The 15,839-nt window shown below is 37.6% G+C and overlaps 1 protein-coding gene across 2 annotated transcripts in view; it reads left to right on the top strand.

The window, feature by feature from the left end:
• The first annotated feature begins 2,070 nt into the window (after positions 1-2,070).
• The window catches only part of LOC132795168 (chaoptin), a 170,405-nt gene continuing 156,636 nt past the window's right edge, over positions 2,071-15,839 (top strand). For both annotated transcript variants that reach the window (XM_060805721.1, XM_060805720.1), the window contains exon 1: positions 2,071-2,171. The gene's annotated coding sequence lies outside the window, so the exon portion shown is untranslated. The remainder of the gene's footprint in view (positions 2,172-15,839) is intronic.

Raw genomic sequence — 15,839 nt, 5'->3', positions numbered from 1 at the left:
CCATGCAAACGAAACGAACGAACAAACGAAGGCAGCGAAACGCAGTTGTGTTGCCAACAGTTGCCTTCCGTTTTCTTTTCGTATGCCAAAACACGCACACACACTCACACACACAGAGATATCTTGCTGCGGCTGCCACGTCCTTGCTGTCCTTACTTTTTCCTTTTCTCATTTTGCGGCGCGCTGATGTTTCGTTCATTCGCGCAATTTATTTAACTTGATTTGCTGCAATTTATTTCAAGTGTTGTCGTTTATTTAAACACTTAACACACACACACTCACACTCACACACACACACACACACTCACAGAGAAGCAAAGTGATAGACAGGCTGACACTCGTAGACCGCATGTAACACATAGGAATACTTTGACGGCGCGTGTAAAACGCACCGCAAGAAAAATCTACTTGAATGGCCTGCATAATTGTGCGCCACTTAACATACGTTAACCAGGCGTGGCACCACCAGGCGAAACCTGCCACAAATAGCGCCACACACACACAGGGTCTGTGTATGTGTCTGCAATTAACCCTTTGATGGAATGGACGTCGCAGCTAGCAACCTTTTCACACACACACACACACACACACACTCGGTTTCACACAAAAAACGAGCTACAACAAATGCAAGCAGTTGCTTGGCTCAAAAGTGACATGTGGCATGCAACATTCTGCCACACATTTTGCCAGCTCTGTGTTGCGGCATCTTTTCGACAGACATGTGAATAGAAAAGAGATTTGACTGGAAATGAAGCCGCATTTTCATATTCAAATGTATCGAAAATTGTGCTGGAAATGAAATGGAAATCTATCTTTACTTCTGTTTTCATTCTTTATCTTCATTCCTAGATTCATGTCTAGTTTTGTCTGTAGCACATTTGCTATCCAAATTTGTATCTTTTACTGTTCTCAGATCAGTCATTGCTTCTATTTTTATCTCAATCTTAAGCTTTAGCTCTGCATTCATTCGTTTGAATCTGTATTTGAATCTGTTTCAATATCAGCATTTCACTTTTGTTTTGGCATCTCTAATTGTATTTATAAATTCTATCTTTCTATCTAAATTCGAATCTTCATCTGTATCTTTATGTTTGTAAATGTGCAATCGAAACTCTGTCTGCATTTGTATTATTTCCAATTAATCGATCTGTATTTATATCTGTATCAGCAATCGCAAATCGATTTGTATTTTAACTTGAAGCCTCATCCCTATCTGAATCTTTATGTTTATAAATCTGACTGTTTTTATGGCACTGTCTATCATGTACATCTATTCTTCTCTAATTCTATCTACAATCTCATTTCCATTTGTATTTTGTTTTCAAGATCTATTTGTATTTCTATTAGCATCTATTTTTGTATTTTTATATGTCAATTTACTTGTATCTTAGCTTGAGTAAAACTATCTGCATTTCAATTTTCATCTCCATCTCTACATTTATCGCTGTATCTACATATATTTATCATATCAGTCTTGAGTCGGCTTGCTCTACTACACTATCTGCTGTCGATTCCTTCCTCGACCATTTGCACAGTCAATATTTTGTGTGCGCTGTGAGCTCAGCTCCATTTTCAAGTGTTCATCATTGTGCGCTGCTGCTTAATGGCCGCTCATTTATTTCATTGACAGGCGTTTCATGTTTTTTCCTCACTCTCTGTCTCCCTGACTCTTTGTCTATTATTTTCAGTGCTGTTTTTCATGGTGCAAAAGCCTTGGCTTTGGACAGGACTTTGCATTCAGTTGGCGGCTAAAGTGTGCAAATTAGTTGATTTTCATGTTGTTTGATTTGGCAGCCTCGAGTGAAAAATGAAGTGCGTTTAGTTGCTAAATTGCCAAGTCTTATGATGGCCAATTGAAGGCGTCGCTTTAGTATATAGATAGCTGCTGGTTAGGAGTAATTTGAGTAGCTCGAAATCAATAAAAAATAACAAAAATTAAAAAAAAAACCATACGAACCGCTTAACAATTTGCAGCATCGCACCATCGATTGACCCGGAAAAACAGAAATGAATACCAATATAAATGTTGCTTATTTCGCGATAATTAAATTTATTGTATTTTATTTACAGCAACGACGCAACGCGGCAACTTGCGACTGCAGCCTGAGTTATTGGTGGCGTCTCGTAATTGATAATATTGAATGCAGCGCATTGCCAAGCGAAATCCATTAGTGAGTATAAATTAAGCCCTGAATAAATCATTAACAAAAAAAATAAAACACATCTCGTCGCGAGATGTTTGGCTGGGAAATCTCTTCTGGCTTGCTTTCACGTCTCGTTTTTCTCTGTGATATAGGCATAAGGGAACGGCGACAACGACAACGACAACGACGACCCATTTCAATTCAATAAAGTTAAAACTGATTACACAGGTGAAATCGATGTCTGCTGTGGCTGTCTGTCCGCCTGTCTGCCTGTCTGTCCGTCTGTCTGTCTGTCTGTGTGCGTACGCTTTAATTGAAGCTTTTACATTTGGCTTTGTGGCAAACGATAATAGTTAATAATTGAAGGCGCTGTCCCCAAATGGCCCCAAGTTCTCTCTGTCTGAGTGTCTGTGTGTGTGTGTGTGTGTGTGTTGGCCACTCGTTTCCGACCACGTTACAACATCAACAATCAATGCATTGCATTTCTACGTTCTACGAAATTGAAATCGAAATGTCTTCAAACCGCAAAAAGAAAGCTCAATACGAAAGAGCAAACAAAATGGTAATTTGTTTTCGTCTACTTTGGCGACGGCTTTGTAATTGCTGTTGGTTAGCTAAGCTCAGCCCTCTGTCCTGCAAAACACTTTATAAACCGCAGACAATTTCACCATTTGGTCTTCTTGTTACACTCGCTACCCAAAGAAGGGTGTAAGGGTATTGTAACTTTGTGACTCCAGAATGTAACCTGCCTGAGGAATCATTTTTGACCCTATGAAGTCGATATAACCACGTTCTCTCTGTTTAATATACTGCAAAAAATACTAAGATATTCAAAGTATAGCCTTCGATATATTTTATTATATACTGAATTTAGATTTTTGTATATTTCAGACTTCGGTCAATTTTCGAATATACCAAATATAGCCATCTGGATCTTTTAGTATATTTTCAGTACATTAATCAGACAGACAAGTCTATAACGCATAGACTGTTGACGCTATACAAAACAAGTAAGAAAGCTACAGTCGAGTGTACTCGACTGTGAGATACCCGCCACCCATTTTGAATAAAAACAATATATTTTGCGGTATTATTCTCAAAATATACCAAATATACCACAAAAATACTAAAAAAAATATACCAAATGGTATATGTGGTATATCGATAGAGTACCGCATTCAAAATATACCATAGACGGCACAGTATACCAGATTGTCAGCCAAAGCAACTAAGACCCCTTTTTATCGGATCGCAACCTAATTTTCAGAAATCATAACTACTATAGTTGTTATTGTATATACTAAAATTCGGAACTCTAGCTTTAAAATGACGCTTGTTATTCGATTTTTTTGATTTGCGGGGGCGGAAGTGGGCGTGGCAAAAATTTGAAACAAACTTGATCTGCGTGCAAACATAACAAATGCTGTCGAAAAAAAATTATAGCTCTATCTCTTATAGTCTCTGAGATCTAGGTGTTCATACGGACAGACGGACAGACAGACAGACGGACATGGCTAGATCGTCTCGCCTGTTGACGCTGATCAAGAATATATATACTTTATAGGGTCAGAGATGCCTCCTTCTACCTGTAACATACATTTCCTGCCAACCCTATGGGTAGCGGGTATAAATATACCAAATAGAGCCTTTGACATATTTTAGTATTTTTTCCAAAACATTAATTTGGTATATTTAAAGAATAGAATACTATCATGTTTTGCTTTAATTCAAAAAGTGGTTGGCGACTGAAGCTTTTCTACTTGTTCTTGTTGTTTATATGTATGTATATATCATGTTTACATATTTAAATGTTTATATAGAAGCGCTGCTCTGACTGAGCGGGGATTTACAATATTATAATTTACGACTTTTTGACAAATTATCGGCATGGCTTGTCCAAATAAAGCGCATGCATAAATTTTGTAATCGCAATAAGCGCAAATTTCAATAAATTAATCATTGCAAGACGTCTGACAGCATGAAGCGTCGCGCGGACGCGGGGAAGTGAGGGGCAACAACGTGCCACAATAAGCGGTTTATACTCGGCCTCGTTCTGGTTCTCATTCTCATTCTCCTCTCCATTTCATTTTTATGAGCAGCTTCAGCAACAGGCTTTGCCATGTTGGACCCCTGGACTCCGTCCTCTCTCTCCCCCACTCTCTCTCTCTCTCTCTTGGTATTTTCCTTTTTTTTTTATTCTGCTAACAACACTGTTAAAATGTTCTAAAATCAAATGTTTACGCACACCAAATGCGATGAAGAGGGAGCACAGGAAACGGATGCTTAGTTATGCTGAGTCGTGTCGAGTCATGTAGCAACAGCTGTTGTTTAGGCCATGTTTTGAGCCCTGTCATTAAGGCCAGCAACTGTTTCTGTTTCTGTTGCTGTTGCTGTTTGTGATTTTGTGTTTTTTTCGAGTCTGAAATTGGCTTAAAGTGCAACAGCTTATCGAAATGCCATCGATTTATATATTTACAAAAATATGTTAAAATTTCACAAATTGCAAAGCTGCATTTTAAGTTTATGGAAATGTATGCGATAATTCAATGTCTTAGCCAATAGCATATTTATTGTGCTAATATTATCTATGTGGCATTTTGTGTTGTTCAATGAAATGATGCAAACTTTTATTTAATGCTAAATCAATGTTTAATGTTTGTGCGACATTCGTTTGTATTTAAAAAGCGTTAACAATTAAGCAGCTGTTAAATGGTTTTTGGCTTCAAGCTTGTTGCCCACTGTGCCACATGCCACATGGGCAACAGTTGCCCTTGTTGCTGCCGCCCTCCCCTCAGAAAACGAAGCGAAGCATGGAGTGGGAAGCGGAGGCTGCTGTGCAATTAAATTTGTTAGTGGCACACTTAACGGGAAATCGCCTTCGGTCGTACAAATGCCCGGAACCAAGACACACTTGAGGCTGCCTGGAGGCAGCTGTGATTGTGGCATGGGGCATGGAGTGTGGAGTGTGGGGCATGGGCAAAAGGCAGCTGGCAGCAAATTGATGTGTCCTTATCAATTTCCGTTTCATTTGACATTCAGGAAATTGTTGACTGTCATTTTATTTTATTATATACAATTTTTTTGTTCAATTTTGTTACTTTTTTTTTAATTCTTAACTTACTAATTATTATTATTTTTTTGTCATTGTGTTTAGTGGATATCTTTGTGGGGCAGTCAGACAGTGACTGCAACTAATCATGGCGATAGCCAGCTAAGCAAAAATCTTTTTGGCACAGCAGCAAAAATGTTCAAATGAAATTCGCATGCGATTTTCGAAGAGTAGATTTTTAGTTGCCCAATTTCCATTTGGCAAACGCATCCAAAAAGCCAAACATAATCATCGGCTTCGTAGGTAGCAAATAAGAAACAAAAACAAAAGACATACAAATGGAAATGGAAATGGAATTGGAAAGTCAACGGAGAGGAGGAGAAAGAGCGGTGGCAAAGTAATTGCTGTTTGGGCAGGCAAACCTTATTTCTTGTCGTCGTTGTGGCTTCGGCATTTGCGGCAAAAGTCAAACAAAAACTGTGCCATATATTATGTCAGAGGCGTCAGATAAGCGGCCAGACAACTACCATATACAGACGTCTCTTCCGCTCTCTCTCTCTCTCTCTTTCTTTGCATTTCTTTCTCTCTGGCAGGCGAATGTAAATCTGCTGCAAAATTGGTTTCTTCTTTTGAAAATGCGATTACAACTTGATGAGCCGCCATACAGTGGCAGCCAAAAGTAGCTCAACAAGGGCGCAACATAAAAATACACAAAAATACACAAAAATCACAAAAACAAAATTAAAGTCAAACAAAAAATTACCCGCAATAAGCTGAGCACAAGTGCCAGGAAAGTACTATATGAAAACACTTCCATCATTTGGCAAACGGATCATATTATCATCATAGATGAAACTCTTTCAAGTTACCGAGTTACGAAGCACAGTCAAGATCAAAGTTATGGCCAAATCTCGCTTAACGAAATAACGCTAAACTTGTAGAGGCGCATAAAATGAATGTAATCCATTTATTTAAGCTTCGTTGTCACATTTTCCACCCTTAACACACACACACACACACACACACACCCAGAGAGAATTCTCTGGCAAGGAATCCCATAAATTATAAATATGAGACAGAGCTGCGACAGTTCCATCTTCGTCTCGCATCTGCAACTCGAAATGGTTCAAATCCTTGTCCAACGACAGTTCCTTCAGTTCTGCTCTGCTAGACAGCGGGCCATGGCCAACTTCTCTGACTGGGGACAGTAATCAGATGATTTGCATGCAACTTGTGGCAAATGATTTCAAATAGCCGCAGACACAGTCTGCCAGGTGAATTCTAATGTCACACGCAGCACAGTGGACAAAAGTCTGAGTAGCATACGATTAAATGCAGTGGTATTTCATATTATTATTATTGATGATTTAAACGTAAATATATACTTTTAAATTTTATATGTAAAAGCTTTTTCTGAAAAAAATAAAATGTGTTTTAAAATACACTGAAATTCTCATGATATTTTTATTTCTTAAATGTTTATCTTCGGATCTGTCTTCACACAAAATGTTGGATAAAAGCATCATAGTTAATTGAGCTTTCTATTGATTAAAACGCAAATTTCTAATGGTAAATGTATTTTTTGCAAATGACTAATAAATTGTGTTTTAGTTAGTCATTGCTTATATATTTTTATTAGTAAAGGAGTTGCTTTCAAACGAGATCTACAAATTATGTTCATTAAATTACTGGTATATATAACATATATAGGGTCTAACAAATATAACAAATTGTTAGTCTTACACTTAAATAGTTTAATTTTAAATTTTAAAGCTTATTTGACCACTGTACAAGGGTTGGCTTGAGGTAAAGTTTTAAAGAGGTTGCAAGCTGGGAAATTGTGGCAAGGAGGGCATCAACAGCATCGGCATTGGCAGCAGCAGTAGTTGGATTTAGGTTCGTAGGCAAAACTTAGAAGTACTTGCGAGTATTATATCTTTAAGCTGGAGTGCCTGGCCGCTGCACTTAAAGGCCAGAGTTGCTGTCAGTTCGCAATTAAAGTAGTTAATTAACCGCAGGAACAATTAAGGCATGCAACATACCGCATACCATCTATCTACTGACTGCACTCTCTTCTCTCTCTCTCTCTCTCTCTCTCTCTCTCCTCATCTCTGGCCCTGTCAAGTTGCATATTTAAAAGGCTGGTGAGCGATTCAGAGTAGCAGTGAAGAGGTCCTTGTTGAGGTCCTTCACTTAGTCAGTGCAATGAAATGTGCAGAGAATACTTTCTAATTAGAAAAGCAAAACGACCACATTTTCATTCTACCCCTGTCTCCTGTCCCCACCCCCGCCTCACTCATTCACTCACTCCCCCTATTCACTCAGTCTAACCAACCCCAATCCTATTTGCCTTTCACCCCTTTGGCACACACATACACACACATTCATTTGCAGAGGCACAACAAATATTTAACGAAATTATAAATGTACACAAGTGAAATTTATAACAAACTCAACGTTGATGCTGATAATGATGTTGCTGCTCATCATGATGATGAAGACATGAAAGCATTCATTACTCATTTTCCAAGATGAAAAGCACAACGTGAAGAAGTGCAAAAAGGAGGAAATGAAATAAAAGTAAGGGAAGTAAGTGAAGGTTTGCTTAGTTCCAAAAAGTGCGCAACATTTCTAGAGTTGTGTGCTCCACTTGAGTCGCAGTCAGTCTCCATTCTCCACACTCTCCACTCTCCACACTCGACTCTCGACGCTAGTCTCCGTCCCCCAAAGGGGGAAGATGCTTGCTTCTCAGTCGCTTTCAACGCAAAACAATTAAAAACCGTAAATGTCCCCACATGACAAAGTGTGAACTTAATTTCATTTTTGTAATTTACAAACGCAACAACAGCAACACCAACAACACCAACAACAACAATAGTAACAACCACAACAAGAACAACTAGTTGGACAACGAAAAAAGAGATGTGCAAGGGAACGTTGATAATGGGCCAGCCAAACATTGTTGGGAGGGGAGAATGGAGAGACTGAGGAGCCAACTAAATACAAATGAAAATGCTTTTGTAATGCCACAAAAACTACGCAGCAACCAGCAGTGAAGAGGGGAGCAGAAAGAGAGGCGAAGAGAGAGAGAAGCAGAGCAGTGGGCAAGGCAAGGCAAGCAACCAGTTGCCAGAGAGGAGCATTCAGAATAACGAGCAAAACGTAGCACGAATGAAAGTAATTTTCTAAATACTTAGGTATACACACACACACACATACATGCATACATGTATGCCATTCCCACTGTGCGTGTGTGTCTGTGTGTGTGTGTCTCCCTGTAAGTGTGCTGGCCATTTTTCAAAGCTTAATTTCCAGAAACAAGTAGCAAGTACTTGGCATTAGTAAAAAGAGATTCAACCAAAAAGAAAACGAAAATAAGACAACACACAAAAAAACATGAACACCACAATAACAATTGAAACCTGAAAGAGTATAATGCTCGACTAAGAAATACCCTAAATGAAGCAAAGTAATTCAAGGATATGAATATCCTAAAATTATCAAAGAAATTTAAAGTTTCGAAATCGCTTTGAGTTAGATAAAAAATATATACAAGGTATATACATAAATAAACTAAATATAATATCTTTAAATAATAAATTCCCATAATAAATATAAATTTCCCTTTGAATATATTACGTATACGCAGATCAAAGACCATTATATAATAGTTTCTCAAATGTAGTAAAAAACTTAAGCAACAAATGAAAAAATTAAGTAAGCATACACAAAAAAATCAAGAAATTATATAAAATTCTACAACAATAATACAAATTTCATACTTATTACTTATGTATACGCTGAACGAGCCAGTTCAACATGAGTTTCTCAACAAGTTGAATGCTTTTGTACGCATTACTAATACACATTTATGTGTTGTTTGGCATGCTTAGCTTTTGTTCAATTTAAAAATTAAAAAAGTTCATCAACTTCGAACTGGAAGATGTCCCTGAAAGAAGCTCAATCGATTTGCCAAAGAGTGAGCTTAGAATAGAGTAGAAGAAGTGAAGCGAAGTGAAGCAAAAGATTGATACCAGCTGCGCAGTTTCAATTATTAGTTTCCTGAATATCCTGCCACTTATGTACATATATGTAGATGGCAGAGCGTAGCACTTAAAATGCATTGCCGAATGCTGCAGCAGTCACCAGCTCTAATCAAAAAACTACGCTGAGACTTGCGCTCAAACGAAGGCTGAAAGGGCTGGAAGGATTCGCTACAAATTACCAAAGCACTCGACTTCCGCTCAACAAAACGCATCAACGTTGCAATTGCCCTTAGAAAGGCAGAGGAGAGATATACGCAGAGAGAAAGAGTTTCAGTGCAGTGCATACAAATTGTCGGCACCATGTGTGTGTTGGTGTGTGCTTTGAAGTGTGCTGCTTTGTGTGTGTGTTGTTTTGACGCAACCTTCAGAGGCTGGCATTACGCATACGCCACGTTCGCCACGACGTCTGGGTACTGCGGCTTTGCGTGCACAAATGAAGTTAGTGCTGCACTTAGGTGACTCCATCGCCAAACTCCAACTGAGACTACGACTTTGACTGAAGCCCCACTTGGCAGCCAAGTGGCGCGTTTAAACGCGTTGCGAGCCAAGTCGAACTAGCAAACAGTTTGACAGTCAGACAGCCAGACTGTCTCTCTGTCTATCTCTCTCTCTCTGTCTCTCTGTCGAGCTGCGCGGTTAGCCAGCTGGCTGGCACAGGATGCTCATGAAACATTCATTAAGGACATTGTGTATTTCCGCTTTTAGTTTTTATCATACGTCGTGCAACATTTCGCAAAACAGCAACCGCTACCTGTGCAAAGAGACGTTTAAAGCATGCTTCCCCCACACTCCTATTCTCTTTCTCTCTCTTGTTTTCACTTCTCTTTATCATTGTGTCCATATGAAAAGTGAACTCAAAAATGCGGTCAGGATACACACAGCAGGACAACGATATGATACAAATGTTTGTCTGCTTCTATATTTAGCTAGCATTCGTTTTGGCATTGCGTTCAAAGCAAAAAACTCCCGCTCGTTACGTTCTCTTTCTGTCTTTCTCTGTACTTGGGGTCAGTGCTCGGCAAAGTATTGAAACCTTGACGTTCAGCTGCCACATGCAAATGCTATCAAATTCGCAATATCGAGAGCTGCACTTCATACACATTATGTTCTTACTGCAACTGCAACTTCAGCTCAGCTCAGCTCAACTGAACTCAACTGGTAACTGGCAAATGTATGGATTTGTGGTCGCCAATGATTGCCCCTGGGTTTTTGACCAAGGGATTGAGTAAACTCTTAAGTGAAAGATCCTTTCATCTTTTTCATCCCGCTATGCGACACACACACACACACAAAAACTTTCAACTCAAATTGCTGGGAATAAGCCCGCATAAGCAAAAAAGTTGGGCGAAACAAAAACCCTAAAAGCTGAACACATTAAATTAACTGAAATTAGGTAAAGCTATTGTAAAAGTTCTCGAGAATCATTGTACTTTCGAAATGTTAAAGTCGCAAGCTTATGGCAAAGTAATAGAAAAGAGATTTCGTGTATAAATTAGATTATCATTTTGCTGCTTTGATGTGATTTGATTTGTTTGGGAGTTTCCTTTGAAACCGAAACCATACTATTATTTGACATCACTAGAGATAAATAAAAATCATTTCAATTAGTAAAACAACTCAATTTAATCAGTGTATTTTATATTTTATTATATGTATGGAAAATTTCAATTGTTGTATTTTAGTATTTAAATTACTTTTGAAACTTTTTAAATAATTCTAACTCAATAACTTTATTATAATAGTTTTTATTAAATTGAAATACCATTTTTTTATTAGCATTATATTAGAACAAAATGCAACTGATATAATTTTTATGCTTAATATATTAACATTGTATGTATAATCTAAGTATTTAGATTACTTCTTTAAAAACTTTTCTTTCGAAAACAACTTTAAATCAGTGTGAATTGTGTCATCTGATGAAAGAGAATGAGATACTTATTTAGTAGATGACGTTGCAGAGTGGGAGAGAGAGCGGAAACTTTAATCTGCTGGCGTTAAGTGTATGACAATAATAAACATTTAAATGTTGCTTCAAGTTGCGCTTTAACTGTTATTGTCACTTTTGAAAAAGCAACTTAAAGCTTATGCCGAAATGCGAGAAACTTTTGTGATCTCTTCTAATGTTCTATGTAACAGTAGTGACTCCTTTTATCAGTCAGATTCCTCTCGCTCTCTCTCTCTCTCTCTCTCTCTCTCTCTCTCTCTCTCTCTCTCTCTCTCTCTAACACACTCTATATTGTAGTTCAGTTTATGCTGTGAAGTGCATTCAGCTCGAAATGTGTGCACTACACTTCGTGCTATTGCTGTTTTTGCTGTTGTTATGAGTCAAACTTTGCACTGCAACTTCTTATCAAAGTCTTGCCCGAAACAGGCGAGTTCATAATGAAGCCGGAGAAAGAGCGTGAGATGAGGGCCAAGCAAATAATTAGAACTCACATTTGGTCAGCTCGTGAAGTTCGTGGCCAAAGGAAAGCGTATCCATAACACAGACTTCATTGTTGTCCATAGTTATGTTCAATATATAAAGAAAGCAGGAGAGCTTAAAAGAATACTCTAAAAATGATTAAAAATAATAATAATAATAATAATAATAATAATAATAATAATAATAATAATAATAATAATAATAATAATAATAATAATAATAATAATAATAATAATAATAATAATAATAATAATAATAATAATAATAATAATAATAATAATAATAATAATAATAATAATAATAATAATAATAATAATAATAATAATAATAATAATAATAATAATAATAATATAATAATAATAATAATAATAATAATAATAATAATAATAATAATAATAATAATAATAATAATAATAATAATAATATCAAACTACTCCACATAAGCTGCTTAAATTCAAGGATACACACAACGAAAAAAGTTCAACTGAAATTCGAGAATCATCAACTAGTTACAAACACATACGACACATACACACACATACACGCACATACACACACATGCATGGGCATAGAAAGCAAAGTTTGTCCTTCATGCAACAACAGCAACAACAAGTTTTGCGGTTGTGCTCGATGGCATTGTCGTTGTCGTTGTTGACAGGCGTGGCAAAAGAGCAACAAAAAAAAAAAAAACAAAAAACAAGAAAAAAGAATTGAATAAAAAGTGGCAAAACGTGAAGTTGCCAAGCATTAGGCAAAAGTGTCAGGGCAACAACGATGAGTGCAACTGCGAGTGCAACTGCAACAAGAACAACAATCATCCAGAACTCAAGTAATTTCATTGTTGTTCGAATAGTTTGCCGCCTTTTGTCGTGCACTTATTTATTATTTGGCTAATTCGCGCGTTGCCAAAGTGGCTTTTCAAACAATAACAATATAAAAGTAAAGAGTAACAATAACAACAGTTAGCGAAAGCAAAAAAAGCAAAAAAAAAAAAAATGTAGAAAAGAAGAAACAGCGGAAAGTCGAGCATAAAATACACAACAAAAAAAAGAACGAGAAACCGAGGAAAACGTGGCAAAGAAACTTTGCTGTCCAAGTGGCGTCCGGCGCGTCGCCTTGTGGCAGCGTCGTCGTTGCTTGCACCCTTGCTCCCGATTTGCCAGCTGCCTGCTGCCTGCTGCCTCGCAATCCAATTCTATTTCACATTTGCACAAACTTTAAACAATGCCCACAATGCGATAGAGACAGCAACAGCAAGAGAGCAAGCGAAGTGCGGATAACTTTGGCAGCGCCTAGAAAACTTTTCGCAGCGGGCAACAGTCAGCGAGGCACTTGCAGTTGCAACTGGAAAAGAAGCTGCTGCAACTTGCAACTAATTTGTCTTTGCTTTTCATTTTGGGGCGTGGCTTGGCAACTGCAACTGCAACTCCCGCATCTTTATCCACTCCATTCCATTGTCCACTTTTGCTCGTGTCTCGTGTGTCACTTTGGCTTTTGTTTACAGCTGATTGTATTTAGCTTTTGTTTTTGGCCCGGGCGCAAGTTGTCACGTCGTTGTTGCGGCCTAATGAATTGAAAGTTAAGCCACTCCACCTCCACCTCCACCTCTACTTCCACTTCCAGTTAAGCCTTCTTCATTCATTCATTCATTTGCTCGTCTTTTCATTGCATTTCGCCTTGTTATTGCATTATTCCGCTCCCTTTGCCCCCCCTTTTGCTTGCCTTGTTGGCTGACTTGGGCTCAGCTTTCCCCAAGTTGCAAATAAATACAAAATATTATTTCAAAGTTTAGCAAATTCATTTTGCCACCATTTTCCTAAGGCTAGGAATAGCATGTCTCCTTTTTTTCGGAGCCAAATTACATTTTATTTGGCGTGTTAATCAAATTTTTCTGGCCTTGCTTTTGGATTCGACGAGTTTAATGTTTGCAATAGCAACTGCTCTTCAATGTTGCGCTATTCAAACATAGCAAATATTTAAAACTATATATCTGAGATAGCCAGCAGCTTGAATAATCTCATGGCTACTAAAATCTATTTAAATTTTTCGCTTAAGTGGTTAATTTTTCTGTCATAAATTCATATAGATTAAATGACATTGTTTTGCAAATCCTGCGTGGAATATATATTATTTAATATAATTTCATTTGTCTTAATAAATAAGTTATGGAATATGCATATAGATAGTTATTCAAGAAATTTCGAATTATGCCATGAGTACATTTTTGTTTTTAATTTAGGAATAAATAAAATAAAATGATACGTTTTTAATTGGATTGACTTTAATAATATCTTTTACATCAATACAATCATCCAAGTTGTTCGAGCTTTTCCTTCAATAATGATTAAAAGTTAATATTCTTTTATAGGTTCATTTGATTACAAAATGTTGAATTCATAAATCAAATAAAAGAAAGTGAAGTAAAAAGTTATTTAATTACGTTAACTGAAATTTTATTTCTTTTTATTTTTACTTATATGAATCATTATATTTTCGATCTCTATAATATTCACTTCTACAATTAAGCACGTTTTCTTAAGCTAATACATTTTTTTTAAATTAATTTAAACAGAATGATAGTTTATTAATTATTTATTTATATTGCAATCAACTATTAGTTTCCCTTCGTGAATTGAATTTAATTGCTTACAATTTTATTTTATTTAATATTTATTTAACATTTCTTCTAGACTTCAATTGAGGAAATCAGCTAAACTAATTTTGAATTGTTTGAAATATACGAATTTATTTGATATATTCCTTACTTGATTGCTGAGAATATAATTTCTTTTATTTCATATTCATGCATATTTATGTAAATAAAGGTTTTTTTATTTTCTAAAAAGATTCTCTTCCTGACTCCCATTTGGAGAAACTAGATAATATTATTTTCACTATAAGAATATATTTTAATTCTATACTTGAATATAATTTTGTTTCATTTGATATTCATTTATATTAAAATCAATGAGTTCATTCGAACTGCGAAGGCACTCGATGCTTGAATTCATTTGAAGACATTCTCATGAGCTACGCTTATTGAATATGCTACGCTTTCTGGCAATGTTGCCACTCAAGATGCGACGTTGAGGGGGTCTCGTGGTAATCCTGTAAAGCTCTTGCGCTGCGCCACACAGCTCAGTTGCATAGGCTTATTCGATTTTGTGGTTAAGCATACAATAAATTAGGCAATTTTGTGGGCAACTGTGGGCCTCCAATCAGCCAATTCCACAACGACATTGCCGCATCGCCACATCGCCACATCTTCACATTGACTTCCGTGAGCAAATGCATGAATCAATGCACCAAATGTGCTAATACTCCGTATCGCATCGTATCGCATCGCATCGCATCGCATCGCAGCTTTGGGGCAACGCATTTTGGGGAGCATTGTCACTGGCCAACAATGATGATATTGGTGGCAATGGCAATGGCAATACAGCAGTAGCTAGCCAAGCGTGTAGCGTATGGTTTCCACTCCTCTTGCTCCCTTTGGCACTTAACATAAATTGAAACTGTGCCCAGCTAGTGCCGTCAACTTCATCATCATCATTGACAACATCATCATCGTCATCGTCATCGTGGTGAACGTTGTCGAAGCTCATCGATAACTGGATTTGCAGCAAACAAATCGACGGCACACTTGAACACGCCACGCAGCAATCACACTCCCCGCACTTCCGTTCCTCCCCTCGCCATTCTGTTTGTGGGGCGGAAAGTGAACTGTCGGGAGGGAATTGCTAACTTATGACGCCGGCGCGTGTGTTTTTCGGCAACTTCATTATCGATTGCTGATCCATTGGATTAGAGTAGACAATGGCAACAAGGCGTTTGCTCCCCTCTTTTTGCATCCCTGCCTCCCTCTTCGAGTCCTTGGCAACTTCCGTTGCGGCGCACAAATTTGTCCACAAATTAACACAAAGCGCCCAGCACAATGTGAAGAGGCGACAGCAGCATCAACAGCAGCAGCGGCAGAGGAAACAAGCAGCAGGCACCTAAATTGTTCTAGTTAGCATTTAGGCCTGAGCTTTTGTGGGGTGCGCAGGTCCTTCTTGGACCACACACACACACACACACACACACCACACCACACCACATACACTGAGGACAACTGGACTCTGTCTTTTTTGGGGTGCTCCACTCGCCTCGCTCTAGGCACGCACATTTGGCTG

The sequence above is a fragment of the Drosophila nasuta genome, chromosome X (genome assembly GCF_023558535.2).
Source record: "Drosophila nasuta strain 15112-1781.00 chromosome X, ASM2355853v1, whole genome shotgun sequence".
NCBI classification, from domain to species: Eukaryota; Metazoa; Arthropoda; class Insecta; order Diptera; family Drosophilidae; genus Drosophila; species Drosophila nasuta.
This window is presented reverse-complemented; position numbering and strand designations above follow the sequence as displayed.